Below are 6370 nucleotides of genomic sequence, written 5' to 3'. Positions count from 1 at the left end.
AAACAAGTGCTCATAACATTATATTGTAGCAGAGCTGTATAGGAAATTAGTTCCATCCCGCAGTTTTTTTTGAGAGCATAAATAAAAAATTCTCTCACACTGCATTGGAACAAAACCAAGAATGTTCCAAGTGAGAAATATGACAGAAACAGCCTTTATCCTTTATTGAACTAACTACTCCCAGAGTGGAAGTATTCCCCATGGTTACAGTCTTTTACTCTGACCTAGGCAAAGCAGCATCAGATATTGCACTTCTGCAACTCATGTAAATACCTTAGTCCTAATGAGATGGAATTTTTTTTTTTGTTCTCTATTGTCATCAAAAATTCCCCTCCTACTATTTGAACTCCTGCAGAAAATTTTGATTTCAAAGAACTGCTCTATTATCATGACAAAATAAAAAGCAGTTGGCTATAAAATTTCTAAATAACCATAGTTTTCAAAATTTTGCCTCTGGATATTGAGAGACCTCTGACATAATTCACAACAACAACAACAAAAAAAGATAACTTATTGATTTAGATGAAGTCCATGGAGCTAACAGATAAACATCAAATTTTTGTTCTCTCTTCAGATGGAGAATACAAGTATGTAGACAGCTGTTCCAAATCAAAGTATATATGTTTCTTTTATCCCAGGAAACCCAGATCTGGACAAAATACTTCCAATAAGGCATTATCAGTGAATAGAGGGGAAGGCTCACCCCCCCCTCAACTGCTGCCCAGGATATCCTATGTCTTCTTTGCCGCAAAGGCAAATTGCATGGTCAACTTGGTGTCCACCAATACCACCATGTCCTTTTCTGCAAAGTTTTCAGTGTCCTTTTCTGCTTTTCAGTGGCTCAGCCCCCAGAAGGTAATGGTGCCCGCGGCTGTTCCTCAAGGGGTTTCTGTCAGCCCATTTCTCCATCCTGTCCAGATCTCTCAGGATGGCAGTAGGACCCCCTGGTGTGTCTGTCACACCCATCTGTTTTGCATCATCAGCAAGCTTGCTATGAGTATGCTCTGCCCCATCACCCAATAATGAGGGTGCTATTCTCATCTACCAAGCCAGTTATCTAGTGGATGCACCTCAGGATCATATCAGGTTGGTCAAACATGACTTGGTAAATCCATGCTGACTACCTTCCTCCTTTACATGCCTGGAAATGATTTCTGGGATTAGCTGCTCCATCAAACATCACAGGGATAAAGGTGAGGGTGAGTGGCCTGTAGTTCCCTTGGTCCTCCTTCTCCTGCTTCTTTTGAAGACAGGAGTGACATTTACTTGTCTCCAGTCTTCAGACACTTCTCCCAGTCACCAGGATGAACCCAAAATTATCAACTGGTCTCACAATGGCATCATCCAGCCTTCTTGGCAGTCATGGATACCTCCCATTAGGACCTACAGACTTACATATGTCCAGCCTGCTTGTGTATGCCCTGACCTCACCTTCTTCCACCAAAGGTATGTCTTCCTTGATCCAGTCTTTCCCACTGGTATCTGGGATATCTGAAAGCCAGTCTTACTAGTAAAGACTGATGTGAAGATGGCAATGCCTTTTGTATATCCCATGTCACCAAGGTCACTTCCCCATTCAGCAGCATGCCCACACTTCCCCTACTCTTCCTTTTGCTACTTGTGTACTCAAGAACTTTATCCTGCTTCTTTTGATATCCTTTCTCAGATTCAACTACAAGTGGGCTTTGCCTTTCATAGACATATCTTTGCACACCAGACAATGCCTCAGTATTCCTCTCAGATTACCCATCCAGGTTTCCACCTTCTATAAACTCCCTTTATTTGTTTGAATTTTGCCAGAAGCTTCTTTTTTCTTCCATGAATTAAATATGTATGGAAACTTACTATAAAAGAAGCTTTTCAAAGAATAAGAAGTGCATCTCTGGTTTTACTTAGTATTTTTCTGGTACCATACATTTAATTTCTTATAATTCATAATACATTTTGAGTAGGTGTTTAAGAATATGTTGAGTAGGGTTTTTTTAGCCTAAGTAAATTTATCCCTATTAGAGATTTAATAATGCAGGAACCTTCTTCAGGTTGTAACTACACATGTTGTGACTGGGACTGAAAACCAGACATGAAATAAAAGAATTAGCTCCCTTCTCCAGTACATAATTTCTGAGTTATTCCAAATAATTGACTTAAAACCTAATAGTGACATGTTTACTTTCTATGCTAGGTGACCTAAGGCCCATAGAGGTCATGGAGCAGTCCCATAACTCAGAACAGGCTCTAAGCCATGAAGCATACTGAGCAAAAAAGAAATGATAGTCAGCAAAGAGCTGTCTCCCAACTTAGCTGAATCACCCATACTTGATAGAAAATATCTCTGCTTGTTAGGAAACAGAGACTCCTTCTATCCCAACTCTTTAAAAGAAAAAAGCACAGCTTACTCTTTCCTCATAGAAGAGGTTTTCCTTTTATTATTTTCTCCCCTTCTCTTTATGCTCCTAAAACTGTCCACAAAGTGGACAAGTTCAAGTTCCTTTTCTAGTTGAAGGAAGCTTTGATTTTCGCAGCAAGTGTCATAATCATCGAGCTACACCACATTTTTCCACCATTTTGTTTTACCACTGTTTCAAGAACTGAAAAGTCACAAGGACAGTCAGGGAGAACAAGAAAGAGCATGACTGTAGCCTGTGTTAAGGGTTCTTTGGATAAAAAGCCCTCATTTGTAAAACTATGTTTACCCAGCAGCTGGCCAATGTGGGCCTTGGGACTGCATAGACACATAGACAGATCCACTCTGTCACTGCTTCAGTGAGCACTTTTTATTTTCTGTACAGTGGAAGTACTTTAAAAGCATAGTTAATACAATGTAGCCTAGGTCTGGTAGCTAGGCCGCAGTCCTAACAGATGGAAGCTGTAGTTTGATTCCCCATCATGCTGATGAAATCTTAAGACCTTGTATTCTGATTCGGGGGAAGGTTCAATATCTACTCAGGCTTTCTAGAAAAAGTGGGGCAGAGCCTCTTCTTTCTATATTCTTTTAAAAAGGCAATAGCTGCTACCAAAAGCTTTACAAGGTTCTTAAATCAGCCTCTGTTTCATGCATGGTTGGAAACTTCCTAACACAATAAGCCTCTCTGTGGAGTGAAATACAGTGAAGTTTAGTTTCTAGATTTACAATGGATGAAGCATGAAACAATTACCAAAATTACTGTGTCAATATTAACACTCACAGCATCTGAAATCTGAGACAATAAAAAGCAAAAGAATTCAAGTACAATGGAAAACCATGTATATGCTTACCTGGTAAGCAGATAATCAGTAATGCCTCCAGACTTACAATTTTTTGATCTCTGCACCCAAATTCCCTTCTGGGTTTTTATTGGACCTGCCACAAGACATTTTAAGTAGCATTTCTTTGTTTTATTCAAATGGATACAAAAACCGCAAATATTATTCCCTTCTCAAACTGAAATGCTTTTTTAAAACTAAATTAGTGTGCTAAGCCACTTTGAAGCAAGACAGACTCCTTATATTTATATCACACTTGAGATTGTATTTACAGAAAAAGGTCTTAAAAGCACAGTGTCATTTCTTCTAACATATAAAGCACTGAGAAAACAGCAAAACTAGAAGAATTTAACTGGAAGCTAGTCTCAAGTATCTGCTTGAAAAGTTTAAACAGAAGAACTGTTTAAACTGTTTATTAAATAACAGCTTTACTGGAAACAAATTTTCAGCATTGCTCAGTTAGGACACCTTCCATCTGAGGATGGACATATAAACTACCTATATAATCTACACATCTAATGTTTGGAGAAAAGTAGTTATATTTATCATTACGGTATCTGAGTGCAAAGAAAATTGTAAAACCAGGAAAATTATCTGACAGACCATCCACTCTCTGCTGTCCTGGTTCCTAGAAATGTATATGGTAGAAGTATTGACCTTTTCCCATCTTCTGCCTGTTGGCTTCGTGAACGTTGCTGTGGGAAAGCTGGTGCTGGGATACGTTGTGCTCTTTCCTTAGAAAACACTAATATTTAAAACAGGTATTGGATATTTCCCAGACAGTTATAATAAAGCCCAGCTCTGTGCCCTGGCCTGTCAATGTTGATCTCCTGGCAACTTCAGAATCTTTAAGTAGAAGAGTCATATAGGATCATATTCATGGAATAGGAAATTATTTCTGCCAGGCAAATGAAAGCCATAGAAAACACAGAAAACAGTTACAATATTAAAATGCATTCTTTATTGATCTAGGTCTCAGAGAAAGCATGTTCCAACAGCAACCTGCTGCTTTGCAAACCAGAAGTTTTATATTACTGTCTGCATTTTTCATTACATACATGAATTTGCGGGCTTCATATATGAATTTGCAGATAGGAGAATTGTTAAAAGATTACTATATTCTGGCCCTAGGTGACACAATTGAAATATGCACAAATCACAACCAGAGCATCTCCAACTCAAGAAGTTTAGGAAAAATGTAAGTAAATGAAATTATTTTTAACTGAGCAGTGTTATAGATTAGTAGGGGGGAAAAATTACATGATCAAAACCATTATTATGCTGTTATACCCAGAGAGATAAGGACAAGCAAAATACACTTAAACCATACAAGATTTTCTTTCAATTCTTTTTTTGTTTCTTAGAATGAAAATATGCTCCTACATCCATTCCCAAATGAAAAGCATATAATGATGACTTTGACGGTTTCATTTCTCCGTTTAGTATGGTCAAAAATACCCCTCTAGTCCTTGTAATTGCTGGCATTCAACAGCACATTTACTGAACAGGTATAATCTCTTGCTTACTGCTTTGATCTTAGACTGAGGAAGTTATGAGGCTTTATGATATTCAAACTATAGGGTCCCAAGTACACCAACATCCAGCACTCTTAACTTCCCCTTGTCTTTCAACCCCCAAACCACCAGGAATTAACCACTAAACCAAACAAAACAGAGTGAGAACCAGAAATGAAAACCAAAATGTCAAACCCAACCAAACAAAATACATGCAAGTTCCTATTGTTCACCTCTGTAAGGGAGACACGCACTAAATATGGCAGCATTACTTGGTGGACTATGTTCTCTCATCTTTTCTAATGATACAGCTTGACCCCACCCTCTCTCAGTTTTTTACTGAACTTCTTGGTCAAGATCTGCTGCATAGATTTACCTACAGGAGCTGTTGGCCCATGGCATACGCCACGATGCCAGTCCTAGCAGAAAAGTCAGTTTTGCTTTCATCTGCTAACAGACAACAAACAAACAAACAAACAAACAAACATTTCTGCTTTGTTGCAAACATCTTTCAACAAGTTGAGTCAGACAAAAAAATTAAACGCTGAAATATAAGTATCTTTGGCTTCTGGGGAAGAAACAAAATTACCTCGAGATCTACTTGAGAAAAGCTGGTAATTGCAGAGAGAAAACACTAGATTCTGCAAATGAATGAAAAAAAATCTATTAAATTTTTCACCATCACTTTCTAGGGTAGCTATAAAGTCTGTATGAATGTTTGCTACATTTTCCAAAGATAAAAGAAATATGAAACATTAAATATTTATGGAAGTATTCAGTCTTGCAAATGCTTCAATTTTTTTGTCATTTTGCATTACATATACATTATAGGTAAAATACAATTTATATTATCAGTGGCAACCCAGGACTGAACAGACGCATACGTATGGGAGGACCGGGATCAGAGTCTAGCCTTTTTCCCCGGCAGGCAGGCAGGTAGGTGGAGTCTGGGACCCAGCCCTTGTGGGCACGGCCCTGCCCAGGAAGTCGCTGGGAATGCGGGAGCAGTCTCGGCCAGGCGGGGCACAGTAGAACTGTAGCCGGCTCCTTCCTGCTCCTCTTTAAGTCAATAAACCGCAGAATTGTCAGGGGTGGTAGGAATCTCTGGAGATGATTGAGTCCAATTTCCCTGACAAGGCTGGGTCACGTAGAGAAAGTGGCACAGGAACGTGGCCAGGTGGAATGTCTCCAGTGAGGGAGACTCCACCACCTCCCTGGGCAGTCTGCTCCAGTGCTCTGCCATCCTCCATGTGAAAAAGCTCTTCCTTACGTTGAGATGAAACATTTTGTGTTTTAGTTTATAGCCATCGCTCCTCGTTCTGTCACTGGACACCACTGAGAAGAGCCTGGCACGATCCAGCTGACAGCAGCCTTTGAGATACTTATATGCATCAATGTGATCCCCTCTCAGTGGTCTCTAGACTAAACAGACCCAGCTGCTGCAGCCTCGCCTCATAAAAGAGATGCTCAAGACCCCAAATGATGTTTGTGGCCCTCACTGGACCCTCTCCAGTAGCTCTTTGCCTCTCTTGTGCTGAGGAGCCCAGAACTCAACACAGCGCTCCAGATGTGCCTCCCTAGGGCCGAGTAGAGGGGCAGGACCACCTGCTGGC

This window comes from Motacilla alba, chromosome 1A, assembly GCF_015832195.1.
Source record: "Motacilla alba alba isolate MOTALB_02 chromosome 1A, Motacilla_alba_V1.0_pri, whole genome shotgun sequence".
Taxonomy (NCBI): Eukaryota; Metazoa; Chordata; class Aves; order Passeriformes; family Motacillidae; genus Motacilla; species Motacilla alba.
This window is presented reverse-complemented; position numbering follows the sequence as displayed.